This window comes from Chiloscyllium plagiosum, unplaced genomic scaffold (genome assembly GCF_037043375.1).
Source record: "Chiloscyllium plagiosum isolate Xiang-an unplaced genomic scaffold, Cpla_swu_hap1 HiC_scaffold_26, whole genome shotgun sequence".
Classification (NCBI taxonomy): Eukaryota; Metazoa; Chordata; class Chondrichthyes; order Orectolobiformes; family Hemiscylliidae; genus Chiloscyllium; species Chiloscyllium plagiosum.
Genome location: NW_028270164.1, coordinates 23,437,226 through 23,451,725, shown reverse-complemented (window position 1 = coordinate 23,451,725; position 14,500 = coordinate 23,437,226). Strand labels below are relative to the sequence as shown.

The 14,500-nt window shown below is 62.6% G+C and overlaps 1 protein-coding gene across 2 annotated transcripts in view; it reads left to right on the top strand.

Annotated features, from left to right (window-relative positions):
- plxna2 (plexin A2) overlaps positions 1-14,500 on the top strand; it is a 498,163-nt gene that overhangs the window by 95,057 nt on the left and 388,606 nt on the right. The window lies entirely within an intron of this gene.

Below are 14,500 nucleotides of genomic sequence, written 5' to 3'. Positions count from 1 at the left end.
GACCTTGTAGAGGTTTACAAAATTATGAGGGGCATGGATAGGGTAAATAGACAAAGTCTTTTCCCTGGGGTGGGGGAGTCCAGAACTAGAGGGCATAGATTTAGGTGAGAGGGGAAAGATAAAAATGGGACCATCGGGGCAACCTTTTCATGCAGATGGTGGTACGAGTATGGGATGAGCTACCAGAGGAAGTGGTAGAGGCTGGTACAATTGCAACATTTAAAAGGCATTTGGATGGGTATATGAATAGGAAGGGTTTGGAGGAATATGGGCCGGGTGCTGGCAGATGGGACTAGATTGGGTTGGGATATCTGGTCGGCATGGACGGGTTGGACCAAAGGATCTGTTTCCATGCTGTACATCTCTATGACCCTATAACTGTAACCTAGTGTTGTGTGATTTTTAACATTTAGTGGATTAATTGAGGATGGACACAAATATGAAACTATAGTGGCAGACCAACAATTACACTTTTTAGGTGTAGTCAATGATACTTATCTAAATTTCTCATTGTGTATTGACTTAGCAACACAATGATCATGGGACCTGATTGGCACAGTACTATTTTCACTTTATTCAGCATCCTGTGTCAGTGTCTTACAGCGAAGTGCAGTTCACTGGCAAACTATTTTAAAACATACTGTGGGAGTGACCCATGTCACAGTCATCCATAATTGATACTTAAATAGTCAAATAAAATACATAGTATGTACAAGCAAAGCTGTTTCAATCTGTGTTGAGCAACAAAGCAAGATTTTCATATTGCACTGCTATTTCATGCAACACTGATGAGGTTACCTTTCCCCGCACAATGTATGCTTGGAAGGCAAGTGTGAATGACTTTGCTCAACAGCCATTTGTCTACCCAATCTGACAGAGTGTGCTCTGCTATTATTTCCTTTTTAATTTGAAGAAATACATTGATATGATCAAACAGAACCATTGTAGATTCATCAAGGAGAAGTCCTACCAAACTAGAATTCTTTCAAGAGTTAACAAACATGATAGATAAAGGAGAAGCAGTGCATTAACATATAGTTCAAATTTCAGAAGGCATTTGATAGTCTGATGTGTGATACCCTATTTAATAAGGTAAGAGCCCATAGTGTTGAAAGTCATCTATTAGCATGGATATGGGATTGGCTATCTAATAAAAGACAAAGTTGGGATGAGGGGGGCATGTTTGGGATGGTAACTTATAACTGGTAGTGTGCCATAGGGATCAGTATTGGGGCTACAATTCATTATGATACATATTAATGACTTGGGTGAGGAAAGAAAATATACTATAGCCAGTTTAGCAGATGCCACAAAAATAGGTGGGCAATTGGTGAGGATGACATGAAGAGTCCACAAAGGGATATAGACCAGTTAAGTGAATGGGCAAAAACCTGGTAGCTGGAATATAATGTGGGAAAATGAGGTTAAACATTTTGGCAGAATAGAAGAGCTGACTATTAGTTAAATGGGGAATGACTGCAGAAAGCTATAGAACAGAGGGATTTTGGAGTCCTTATCTATGAATCACAAAATGCGAGCATTCAAGTTCAGCATCCAGGAGACAGGGCAAATGAAATGTTGACCTTTAATTCAAAGGGAATGGCATAAAGAGGTAGGGAGCCTTTACTAAAATTATACAAGACACTAGCTAGAATACTGTGAACAGTTTTGGGCTCCTTAGTTGAAGAAAGATACATTGGCATTGGAGGCAGTCCAGAGAATGTTCACTAGGCTGATACCAGGTATGGAGGGACTGTCTTATGGGGAGAGGTTGAGTAGGTTGGGCCTGTACTCATTGCAATTTTGAAGAATGAGAGGTGTCTTTATTGGAACATACAAAATTCTTAGCTTGACGATTCTCAGATGTGGAGATGTTGTTTCCCATTATGGGAGTGTGTAGGACCAAAGGGCATAAACCCAGAATAAGGGGTTCCACATTTAAGACAGTGATGAGGAACATTTTCTCTTGGGAGTAGTGAATCTGTGGAATTCTTTACCACAGAGGGCTATAGAGGTTAGGTCATTAAGTACATTCAAGGCTGAGATAGAACGATGTTTAATCAGTCTGTAATTCGAGGGTTATGGAGAAAAAGTGGAGTTGAGAATTATCGTCTGTTGTGATCTCATTGAATAGTGAAGTAGACTCAATGGGCTGAATAGCCAAGTTCCCCTACAAGTTGTCAAACAAATACATGAGACAGCAACACATACCTCTCTCTAAATAGATATATGATCATTCGAACGATTTGTCAAACCTTAACATTTGTCCTGTGTTTGAGGACTGCAATTTTTGTCCATCATAGTTAGTTGTGATAGAGGTGTATTGGATTCTTCGGTAACCATGAGATCCATGCCCAGTTCTTTTTGTTACTGGAAATACATAAGCATGACCTCATCTTGTTTGGAAGCAAACTCTCCCGAATCAAACCCATTCCTTTTGTTGTTCCTTGAATTCAAGAATGGCAAGCTGCCCATCACTGAGGACTAAGAATCTACGTTAAATCGCAAATTCCATCCTTCTAACCATTGACTTGATGAAGGAGTACCAAGTCCCAGACAAGATTCTTCCTAGACCAAGGGAAGCAGTGCTGGCAAAACAAGGAAGTGAAGATCCAATTGTATCCGAGACATAGCATCAGAGGTCAAACAATTTTCATTGATCATACTCCCCTGGTGCAAAAGGGCTTTGAGATGATTCTGAACTTGTCTTCTCTTTGAATTGATCCACTTCATAGAATCATAGTATCCCTGCAGTGTGGAAACAGGCCCTTCGGCCCAACAAGTCCCCACTGACCCTCTGCAGAGGAGTCCACCCTGAACCTATGACTCGACATTTACCCCTGACTAATGCACCTAACTTACACATCCCTGAACACTGAGTAATTTAGCCCGGCCAATTCACCTAACCTGCACATCTTTGGACTGTGGGAGGAAACAGGAGCACCCAGAGCAAACCCACGCAGACACACTGAGTTGTCCGGGGATGGAATCAAGCCCGGGTCCCTGGTGACGTGAGGCAGCAGTGCTAACCACTGAGCCACCATGCTGCCCTTAATACTTCCAACATACAACACCAGCTTTCAAAACCTTTTTAGATTATCTTCAATGCCTGCCCAGTTACCATCTGACAGTTGTAAATGCTTCTCCATTTGATTGATAACTCTTTCATCACTTGAGAGGGAAACCCTTGAGGCCTTTAAAAGGCTGGAGTTTAAAATATTCCCGTATCAGAAGGTCGGAGTCTCCCCATTTTTCAGTTGGATATGATGAAAATCAAGTCCTTGCACATTAGGCATATTAGAACGCAAGTCAGCAGAATTTGTTATTCCATTTTTTGTGTGTATTCTTTATTATAAAGCAGTGTTGCAGATGTATGTTGTGCTGTTGATTGCATCTAAGGCATAATTTGTCCTGATTGGCTGTCTAGGAGAGGATGCAGTGTTGAACAATTCTGAGTATTTAAACGAAAGCAGAAATCCTGTTGCAGTAACTGCATAGCAAGATTTATAAGATATTTGTACTGAAGTGAAGCTTGTCTTAGACCAAAGTGAGACCACTTGATGAGTTTTTCATTAAATTTGTACTGGAAATAAGCCACTTCCCTTTTTTAAAATTTTTTGCGGACATTGCAAAAATGCTGTAACTAGATGTGTGGCACACACGTGTCATTATGTTACTGTGGTATTGTGTTATAGAAAAAGAAACTTAAAATAAGCATCTCATAATGTGTAATGGAAAAGTTGAAATGTATGATGTTTTGGATATCCACAAAGTCTTTTTATTTTGTACATATTGTTTGGATTTCCATTTTTACTTTGTTGCAGTACTTGTACTTGATTTAAGTGACAGTAAATACCTAGGCCTGCAATCTCGTGTGTGTGTGTCGGGGGGGGGCGTGCGTGTGTGTGTGTGTCGGGGGGGGGCGTGCGTGTGTGTGTGTGTCGGGGGGGGGCGTGCGTGTGTGTGTGTGTCGGGGGGGGGCGTGCGTGTGTGTGTGTGTCGGGGGGGGGCGTGCGTGTGTGTGTGTGTCGGGGGGGGGCGTGCGTGTGTGTGTGTGTCGAGGGGGGGCGTGCGTGTGTGTGTGTCGAGGGGGGGCGTGCGTGTGTGTGTGTCGAGGGGGGGCGTGTGTGTGTGTGTCGAGGGGGGGCGTGTGTGTGTGTGTCGAGGGGGGGCGTGTGTGTGTGTGTGTCGAGGGGGGGCGTGTGTGTGTGTGTGTCGAGGGGGGGCGCGTGTGTGTGTGTGTCGAGGGGGGGCGTGTGTGTGTGTGTCGAGGGGGAGGCGTGCGTGTGTGTGTGTGTCGAGGGGGAGGCGTGCGTGTGTGTGTGTGTCGAGGGGGGAGGCGTGCGTGTGTGTGTGTGTCGAGGGGGGAGGCGTGCGTGTGTGTGTGTGTCGAGGGGGGAGGCGTGCGTGTGTGTGTGTGTCGAGGGGGGAGGCGTGCGTGTGTGTGTGTGTCGAGGGGGGAGGCGTGCGTGTGTGTGTGTGTCGAGGGGGGGGGCGTGCGTGTGTGTGTGTGTCGAGGGGGGGGGCGTGCGTGTGTGTGTGTGTCGAGGGGGGGGCGTGCGTGTGTGTGTGTGTCGAGGGGGAGGCGTGCGTGTGTGTGTGTGTGTCGAGGGGGAGGCGTGCGTGTGTGTGTGTGTGTCGAGGGGGGGGCGTGTGTGTGTGTGTCGAGGGGGGGGGCGTGTGTGTGTGTGTCGAGGGGGGAGGCGTGCGTGTGTGTGTGTGTCGAGGGGGGGGCGTGCGTGTGTGTGTCGAGGGGGGGGGCGGCGTGCGTGTGTGTGTCGAGGGGGGGGGCGTGCGTGCGTGTGTGTGTCGAGGGGGGGGCGTGCGTGCGTGTGTGTGTCGAGGGGGGGGCGTGCGTGCGTGTGTGTGTCGAGGGGGGGGTGTGCGTGCGTGTGTGTGTGTCGAGGGGGAGGCGTGCGTGTGTGTGTGTGTCGGGGTGGGGCGTGCGTGTGTGTGTGTCGGGGTGGGGCGTGCGTGTGTGTGTGTCGGGGGGGGGCGTGTGTGTGTGTGTGTGTCGAAGGGGGGGGCGTGCGTGTAGGGGGGGGCGTGCGTGTCGGGGGGGGCGTGCGTGTCGAGGGGGAGGGGCGTGCGTGTCGGGGGGGCGTGCGTGTCGAGGGGGAGGGGCGTGCGTGTGTGTGTGTCGAGGGGGCGTGCGTGTGTGTGTGTCGAGGGGGGGCGTGCGTGTGTGTGTGTGTCGAGGGGTGCGTGCGTGTGTGTCGAGGGGGGGGCGTGCGTGCGTGTGTGTGTCGAGGGGGGGGCGTGCGTGCGTGTGTGTGTCGAGGGGGGGTGCGTGCGTGTGTGTGTCGAGGGGGGGGGCGTGCGTATATGTGTGTGTCGAGGGGGGGGGCGTGCGTATATGTGTGTGTCGAGGGGGGGGCGTGCGTGCGTGTGTGTGTCGAGGGGGGGGCGTGCGTGCGTGTGTGTCGAGGGGGGGGTGTGCGTGCGTGTGTGTGTGTCGAGGGGGAGGCGTGTGTGTGTGTGTCGGGGGGGGGCGTGTGTGTGTGTCGGGGGGGGCGTGCGTGTGTGTGTGTGTCGAAGGGGGGGGGGCGTGCGTGTCGGGGGGGGGGCGTGCGTGTCGAGGGGGAGTGGCGTGCGTGTGTGTGTGTCGGGGGGGCGTGCGTGTGTGTGTGTCGAGGGGGGGGCGTGCGTGTGTGTGTGTGTCGGGGGGGCGTGCGTGTGTGTGTGTGTGTCGGGGGGGCGTGCGTGTGTGTGTGTCGAGGGGGGGGCGTGCGTGTGTGTGTGTGTCGAGGGGTGCGTGCGTGTGTGTCGAGGGGGGGGGCGTGCGTGCGTGTGTGTGTCGAGGGGGGGGCGTGCGTGCGTGTGTGTGTCGGGGGGGGCGTGCGTATATGTGTGTGTCGAGGGGGGGGCGTGCGTATATGTGTGTGTCGAGGGGGGGGCGTGCATGTATGTGTGTGTCGAGGGGGGGGCGTGCGTGTATGTGTGTGTCGAGGGGGGGGCGTGCGTGTATGTGTGTGTCGAGGGGGGGGCGTGCGTGTATGTGTGTGTCGAGGGGGGGGCGTGCGTGTATGTGTGTGTCGAGGGGGGGGCGTGCGTATATGTGTATGTCGAGGGGGGGGCGTGCGTATATGTGTGTGTCGAGGGGGGGGCGTGCGTGTATGTGTGTGTCGAGGGGGGGGCGTGCGTGTATGTGTGTGTCGAGGGGGGGGGCGTGCGTGTATGTGTGTGTCGAGGGGGGGGGCGTGCGTGTATGTGTGTGTCGAGGGGGGGGGCGTGCGAGTATGTGTGTGTCGAGGGGGGGCGTGCGAGTATGTGTGTGTCGAGGGGGGGCGTGCGTGTATGTGTGTGTCGAGGGGGGGGCGTGCGTGTATGTGTGTGTCGAGGGGGGGGCGTGCGTGTATGTGTGTGTCGAGGGGGGGGCGTGCGTGTATGTGTGTGTCGAGGGGGGGGCGTGCGTGTATGTGTGTGTCGAGGGGGGGGGCGTGCGTGTATGTGTGTGTCGAGGGGGGGGGCGTGCGTGTATGTGTGTGTCGAGGGGGGGGCGTGCGTGTATGTGTGTGTCGAGGGGGGGGGCGTGCGTGTATGTGTGTGTCGAGGGGGGGGGCGTGCGTGTATGTGTGTGTCGAGGGGGGGGGCGTGCGTGTATGTGTGTGTCGAGGGGGGGGCGTGCGTGTGTGTGTCGGGTGGGGCGTGCGTGTGTGTGTCGAGGGGGGGCGTGCGTGTGTGTGTCGAGGGGGGGGGGGCGTGCGTGTGTGTGTGTGTCGAGGGGGGGCGTGCGTGTGTGTGTCGAGGGGGGGCGTGCGTGTGTGTGTCGAGGGGGGGGGGGCGTGCGTGTGTGTGTGTGTCGAGGGGGGGTCGTGCGTGTCGGGGGGGGCGTGCGTGTGTGTGTGTGTCGAGGGGGGGTGCGTGCGTGTCGGGGGGGGCGTGCGTGTGTGTGTGTGTCGAGGGGGGGTGCGTGCGTGTCGGGGGGGCGTGCGTGTCGAGGGGGGTGCGTGTGTGTGTGTGTCGGGGGGGGCGTGCGTGTCGAGGGGGGGGCGTGTGTGTGGAGGGGGGGGTGTGTGTGTGTGTGTCGGGGGGGCGTGCGTGGGTGTGTGTGTCGAGGGGGGGGCGTGCGTGTGTGTGTGTCGGGGGGGGGCGTGCATGGGTGTGTGTGTCGGGGGGGCGTGCGTGGGTGTGTGTGTCGAGGGGGGGGGGGCGTGCGTGGGTGTGTCGAGGGGGGGGGCGTGCGTGGGTGTGTGTGTCGAGGGGGGGGGGGCGTGCGTGGGTGTGTCGAGGGGGGGGGCGTGCGTGGGTGTGTGTGTCGAGGGGGGGGGGCGTGCGTGTATGTGTGTGTCGGGGGGGGGCGTGCGTGTATGTGTGTGTCGAGGGGGGGCGTGCGTGTATGTGTGTGTCGAGGGGGGGGCGTGCGTGTATGTGTGTGTCGAGGGGGGGGGCGTGCGTGTATGTGTGTGTCGAGGGGGGGCGTGCGTGTATGTGTGTGTCGAGGGGGGGGCGTGCGTGTATGTGTGTGTCGAGGGGGGGGCGTGCGTGTATGTGTGTGTCGAGGGGGGGGCGTGCGTGTATGTGTGTGTCGAGGGGGAGGCGTGCGTGTATGTGTGTGTCGGGGGGGGGCGTGCGTGTGTGTGTCGAGGGGGGGGCGTGCGTGTCGGGGGGGGGCGTGCGTGCGTGTGCGTGTGTGTGTCGAGGGGGGGCGGGCGTGTCGGGGGGGCGTGCGTGTGTGTGTGTGTCGAGGGGGGGTGCGTGTGTGTCGGGGGGGCGTGCGTGTCGAGGGGGGTGCGTGTGTGTGTGTGTGTGTCGGGGGGGGCGTGCGTGTCGAGGGGGGGGCGTGTGTGTGGAGGGGGGGCGTGTGTGTGTGTGTGTCGAGGGGGGGGGGCGTGCGTGTGTGTGTGTCGAGGGGGGGGGCGTGCATGGGTGTGTGTGTCGGGGGGGCGTGCATGGGTGTGTGTGTCGGGGGGGCGTGCGTGGGTGTGTGTGTCGAGGGGGGGGGCGTGCGTGGGTGTGTGTGTCGAGGGGGGGGGGCGTGCGTGTATGTGTGTGTCGAGGGGGAGCGTGCGTGTATGTGTGTGTCGGGGGGGGCGTGCGTGTATGTGTGTGTCGAGGGGGGGGCGTGCGTGTATGTGTGTGTCGAGGGGGGGGCGTGCGTGTATGTGTGTGTTGAGGGGGGGGGCGTGCGTGTGTGTGTGTGTCGAGGGGGGGGCGTGCGTGTATGTGTGTGTTGAGGGGGGGGGCGTGCGTGTGTGTGTGTGTCGAGGGGGGGGCGTGCGTGTGTGTGTCGAGGGGGGGGCGTGCGTGTCGGGGGGGGCGTGCGTGCGTGTGCGTGTGTGTGTCGAGGGGGGGGCGTGCGCGTGTGTGTGTCGAGGGGGGGGGCGTGCGTGTGTGTGTGTCGAGGGGGGGGCGTGCGTGTGTGTGTGTCGAGGGGGGGGGCGTGCGTGTGTGTGTGTCGAGGGGGGGGGCGTGCGTGTGTGTGTGTCGAGGGGGGGGCGTGCGTGTGTGTGTGTCGGGGGGGGCGTGCGTGTGTGTGTGTCGGGGGGGGCGTGCGTGTGTGTGTGTCGGGGGGGGCGGGCGTGCGCGTGTGTGTCGAGGGGGGGGCGTGCGCGTGTGTGTGTGTGTCGAGGGGGGGGGCGTGCGTGTGTGTGTGTCGAGGGGGGGGGGCGTGCGTGTGTGTGTGTCGAGGGGGGGGGGGCGTGCGTGTGTGTGTGTCGAGGGGGGGGGGCGTGCGTGTGTGTGTGTCGAGGGGGGGGGGGCGTGCGTGTGTGTGTGTCGAGGGGGGGGGGCGTGCGTGTGTGTGTGTCGAGGGGGGGGCGTGCGTGTGTGTGTGTCGAGGGGGGGGGGCGTGCGTGCATGTGTGTGTCGAGGGGGGGGGCGTGCGTGCATGTGTGTGTCGAGGGGGGGGGGGCGTGCGTGCATGTGTGTGTCGAGGGGGGGGCGTGCGTGTGTGTGTCGGGGGGGGGCGTGCGTGCGTGTGTGTGTCGAGGGGGGGCGGGCGTGCGTGTGTGTGTCGAGGGGGGGGCGTGCGTGTGTGTGTGTGTCGAGGGGGGGTGCGTGCGTGTCGGGGGGGCGTGCGTGTCGAGGGGGGTGCGTGTGTGTGTGTGTCGGGGGGGGCGTGCGTGTCGAGGGGGGGGCCTGTGTGTGGAGGGGGGGGCGTGTGTGTGTGTGTCGGGGGGGCGTGCGTGTGTGTGTGTCGAGGGGGGGGGCGTGCGTGTGTGTGTGTCGGGGGGGGCGTGCATGGGTGTGTGTGTCGGGGGGGCGTGCGTGGGTGTGTGTGTCGAGGGGGGGGGGCGTGCGTGTATGTGTGTGTCGGGGGGGGCGTGCGTGTATGTGTGTGTCGAGGGGGGGCGTGCGTGTATGTGTGTCGAGGGGGGGGCGTGCGTGTATGTGTGTGTCGAGGGGGGGGCGTGCGTGTATGTGTGTGTCGGGGGGGGGCGTGCTTGTATGTGTGTGTCGGGGGGGGGCGTGCGTGAGTGTGTCGAGGGGGGGGCGTGCGTGTCGGGGGGGGGGCGTGCGTGCGTGTGCGTGTGTGTGTCGAGGGGGGGCGGGCGTGTCGGGGGGGGCGTGCGTGTGTGTGTGTGTCGAGGGGGGGTGCGTGTGTGTCGGGGGGGGCGTGCGTGTCGAGAGGGGGGCGTGTGTTTGGAGGGGGGGGCGTGTGTGTGTGTGTGTCGAGGGGGGGGGGCGTGCGTGTGTGTGTGTCGAGGGGGGGGGCGTGCATGGGTGTGTGTGTCGGGGGGGCGTGCATGGGTGTGTGTGTCGGGGGGGCGTGCGTGGGTGTGTGTATCGGGGGGGGGGCGTGCGTGGGTGTGTGTGTCGAGGGGGCGGGGCGTGCGTGGGTGTGTGTGTCGAGGGGGGGGGCGTGCGTGTATGTGTGTGTCGAGGGGGAGCGTGCGTGTATGTGTGTGTCAGGGGGGGCGTGCGTGTATGTGTGTGTCGAGGGGGGGGCGTGCGTGTATGTGTGTGTCGAGGGGGGGGCGTGCGTGTATGTGTGTGTCTAGGGGGGGGCGTGCGTGTATGTGTGTGTCGAGGGGGGGGCGTGCGTGTGTGTGTCGAGGGGGGGGGCGTGCATGTCGGGGGGGGGCGTGTGTGCGTGTGTGTGTCGAGGGGGGGGCGTGCATGTCGGGGGGGGGCGTGTGTGCGTGTGTGTGTCGAGGGGGGGGGCGTGCGCGTGTGTGTGTGTGTCGAGGGGGGGGGCGTGCGTGTGTGTGTGTGTCGAGGGGGGGGGCGTGCGTGTGTGTGTGTGTCGAGGGGGGGGCGTGCGTGTGTGTGTGTCGAGGGGGGGGGCGTGCGTGTGTGTGTGTCGAGGGGGGGGGGGCGTGCGTGTGTGTGTGTCGGGGGGGGGCGTGCGTGTGTGTGTGTCGGGGGGGCGGGCGTGCGCGTGTGTGTCGGGTGGGGCGTGCGCGTGTGTGTGTGTGTCGAGGGGGGGCGTGCGCGTGTGTGTGTGTGTCGAGGGGGGGGGGCGTGCGTGTATGTGTGTGTCGGGGGGGGCGTGCGTGTATGTGTGTGTCGAGGGGGGGCGTGCGTGTATGTGTGTCGAGGGGGGGGCGTGCGTGTATGTGTGTGTCGAGGGGGGGGCGTGCGTGTATGTGTGTGTCGGGGGGGGGCGTGCTTGTATGTGTGTGTCGGGGGGGGGCGTGCGTGAGTGTGTCGAGGGGGGGGCGTGCGTGTCGGGGGGGGGGCGTGCGTGCGTGTGCGTGTGTGTGTCGAGGGGGGGCGGGCGTGTCGGGGGGGGCGTGCGTGTGTGTGTGTGTCGGGGGGGGCGTGCGTGTCGAGAGGGGGGCGTGTGTTTGGAGGGGGGGGCGTGTGTGTGTGTGTGTCGAGGGGGGGGGGCGTGCGTGTGTGTGTGTCGAGGGGGGGGGCGTGCATGGGTGTGTGTGTCGGGGGGGCGTGCATGGGTGTGTGTGTCGGGGGGGCGTGCGTGGGTGTGTGTATCGGGGGGGGGGCGTGCGTGGGTGTGTGTGTCGAGGGGGCGGGGCGTGCGTGGGTGTGTGTGTCGAGGGGGGGGGCGTGCGTGTATGTGTGTGTCGAGGGGGAGCGTGCGTGTATGTGTGTGTCAGGGGGGGCGTGCGTGTATGTGTGTGTCGAGGGGGGGGCGTGCGTGTATGTGTGTGTCGAGGGGGGGGCGTGCGTGTATGTGTGTGTCGAGGGGGGGGCGTGCGTGTATGTGTGTGTCGAGGGGGGGGCGTGCGTGTATGTGTGTGTCGAGGGGGGGGCGTGCGTGTGTGTGTCGAGGGGGGGGGCGTGCGTGTCGGGGGGGGGCGTGTGTGCGTGTGTGTGTCGAGGGGGGGGGCGTGCGCGTGTGTGTGTGTGTCGAGGGGGGGGGCGTGCGTGTGTGTGTGTGTCGAGGGGGGGGCGTGCGTGTGTGTGTGTCGAGGGGGGGGGCGTGCGTGTGTGTGTGTCGAGGGGGGGGGGGGCGTGCGTGTGTGTGTGTCGGGGGGGGGCGTGCGTGTGTGTGTGTCGAGGGGGGGGGCGTGCGTGTGTGTGTGTCGAGGAGGGGGGCGTGCGTGTGTGTGTGTCGAGGGGGGGGGCGTGCGTGTGTGTGTGTCGAGGGGGGGGGCGTGCGTGCATGTGTGTGTCGAGGGGGGGGCGTGCGTGCGTGTGTGTGTCGAGGGGGGGCGGGCGTGCGCGTGTGTGTGTGTGTCGAGGGGGGGCGGGCGTGCGTGTGTGTGTCGAGGGGGGGGCGTGCGTGTGTGTGTGTGTCGAGGGGGGGCGTGCGTGTGTGTGTGTGTCGAGGGGGGGCGTGCGTGTGTGTGTGTGTCGAGGGGGGGCGTGCGTGTGTGTGTGTGTCGAGGGGGGGCGTGCGTGTGTGTGTGTGTCGAGGGGGGGCGTGCGTGTGTGTGTGTGTCGAGGGGGTGGCGTGCGTGTGTGTGTCGAGGGGGTGGCGTGCGTGTGTGTGTGTCGAGGGGGGGGCGTGCGTGTGTGTGTGTCGAGGGGGGGTCGTGCGTGTGTGTGTGTCGAGGGGGGGGCGTGCGTGTGTGTGTGTCGAGGGGGGGGCGTGCGTGTGTGTGTGTCGAGGGGGGGCGTGCGTGTGTGTGTGTCGAGGGGGGGCGTGCGTGTGTGTGTGTGTCGAGGGGGGGCGTGCGTGTGTGTGTGTGGCGAGGGGGGGCGTGCGTGTGTGTCGAGGGGGGGCGTGCGTGTTTGTGTGTGTCGAGGGGGGGGCGTGGGTGTGTGTGTCGAGGGGGGGCGTGCGTGTGTGTGTGTCGAGGGGGGGGCGTGCGCGTGTGTGTGTGTCGAGGGGGGGGCGTGCGTGTGTGTGTGTGTCGAGGGGGGGCGTGCGTGTGTGTGTGTGTCGAGGGGGGGGCGTGCGTGTGTGTGTGTGTGTGTCGAGGGGGGGGCGTGCGTGTGTGTGTGTGTGTGTCGAGGGGGGGGCGTGCGTGTGTGTGTGTGTGTGTCGAGGGGGGGGCGTGCATGTGTGTGTGTGTGTGTCGAGGGGGGGGCGTGCGTGTGTGTGTGTGTCGAGGGGGGGGCGTGCGCGTGTGTGTGTGTGTCGAGGGGGCGTGCGTGTGTGTGTGTCGAGGGGGGGGGCGTGCGTGTGTGTGTGTCGGGGGGGGGCGTGCGTGTGTGTGTGTCGAGGGGGGGGGCGTGCGTGTGTGTGTGTCGAGGAGGGGGGCGTGCGTGTGTGTGTGTCGAGGGGGGGGGCGTGCGTGTGTGTGTGTCGAGGGGGGGGGCGTGCGTGTGTGTGTGTCGAGGGGGGGGGGCGTGCGTGCATGTGTGTGTCGAGGGGGGGGCGTGCGTGCGTGTGTGTGTCGAGGGGGGCGGGCGTGCGCGTGTGTGTGTGTGTCGAGGGGGGGCGGGCGTGCGTGTGTGTGTCGAGGTGGGGGCGTGCGTGTGTGTGTGTGTCGAGGGGGGGCGTGCGTGTGTGTGTGTGTCGAGGGGGGGCGTGCGTGTGTGTGTGTGTCGAGGGGGGGCGTGCGTGTGTGTGTGTGTCGAGGGGGGGCGTGCGTGTGTGTGTGTGTCGAGGGGGTGGCGTGCGTGTGTGTGTCGAGGGGGGGGCGTGCGTGTGTGTGTGTCGAGGGGGGGTCGTGCGTGTGTGTGTGTCGAGGGGGGGGCGTGCGTGTGTGTGTGTCGAGGGGGGGGCGTGCGTGTGTGTGTGTCGAGGGGGGGCGTGCGTGTGTGTGTGTGTCGAGGGGGGGCGTGCGTGTGTGTGTGTGTCGAGGGGGGGCGTGCGTGTGTGTGTGTGGCGAGGGGGGGCGTGCGTGTGTGTCGAGGGGGGGCGTGCGTGTTTGTGTGTGTCGAGGGGGGGGCGTGGGTGTGTGTGTCGAGGGGGGGCGTGCGTGTGTGTGTGTCGAGGGGGGGGCGTGCGCGTGTGTGTGTGTCGAGGGGGGGGCGTGCGCGTGTGTGTGTGTCGAGGGGGGGCGTGCGTGTGTGTGTGTGTCGAGGGGGGGGCGTGCGTGTGTGTGTGTGTGTGTCGAGGGGGGGGCGTGCGTGTGTGTGTGTGTGTGTCGAGGGGGGGGCGTGCGTGTGTGTGTGTGTGTGTCGAGGGGGGGGCGTGCATGTGTGTGTGTGTCGAGGGGGGGGCGTGCGCGTGTGTGTGTGTGTCGAGGGGGCGTGCGTGTGTGTGTGTCGAGGGGGGGCGTGCGTGTGTGTGTGTGTCGAGGGGGGGGGCGTGCGTGTGTGTGTGTGTCGAGGGGGGGGCGTGCGTGTGTGTGTGTGTCGAGGGGGGGGGCGTGCGTGTGTGTGTGTCGAGGGGGGGGCGTGCGTGTGTGTGTGTCGAGGGGGGGCGTGCGTGTGTGTGTGTGTCGAGGGGGGGCGTGCGTGTGTGTGTGTGTCGAGGGGGGGGCGTGCGTGTGTGTCGAGGGGAGCTTGCGTGTGTGTGTGTCGAGGGGGGCGTGGGTGTGTGTGTCGAGGGGGGGCGTGCGTGTGTGTGTGTGTCGAGGGGGGGGGCGTGCGTGTGTGTGTGTGTCGAGGGGGGCGTGCGTGTGTGTGTGTCGAGGGGGGGGGCGTGCGTGTGTGTGTGTGTGTGTCGAGGGGGGGGCGTGCGTGTGTGTGTGTGTCGAGGGGGGGGCGTGCGCGTGTGTGTGTGTGTCGAGGGGGGGCGTGCGTGTGTGTGTGTCGAGGGGGGGGGCGTGCGTGTGTGTGTGTCGAGGGGGGGGCGTGCGTGTGTGTGTGTCGAGGGGGCGGGCGTGCGTGTGTGTGTGTCGAGGGGGGGGGCGGCGTGTGTGTGTGTCGAGGGGGGGGGCGTGCGTGTGTGTGTGTGTCGAGGGGGGGGGGCGTGCGTGTGTGTGTGTCGAGGGGGGGGGCGTGCGTGTAGTGTGTGTCGAGGGGGGGGCGTGCGTGTGTGTGTGTGTCGAGGGGGGGCGGTGCGCGTGTGTGTGTCGAGGGGGGGGGGGCGTGCGCGTGTGTGTCGAGGGGGGGGCTGCGTGGTGTGTGTGTCGAGGGGGGGGCGTGCGTGTGTGTGTGTCGAGGGGGGGGGCGTGGTGTATGTGTGTGTCGAGGGGGGGGCGTGCGTGTGTGTGTGTGTCGAGGGGGGGGGCTGTGTGCGCGTGTGTGTGTCGAGGGGGGGGCGGGCGTGCGGTGTGTGTCGAGGGGGGGCGTGTGTGTGTGTGTGAGGGGG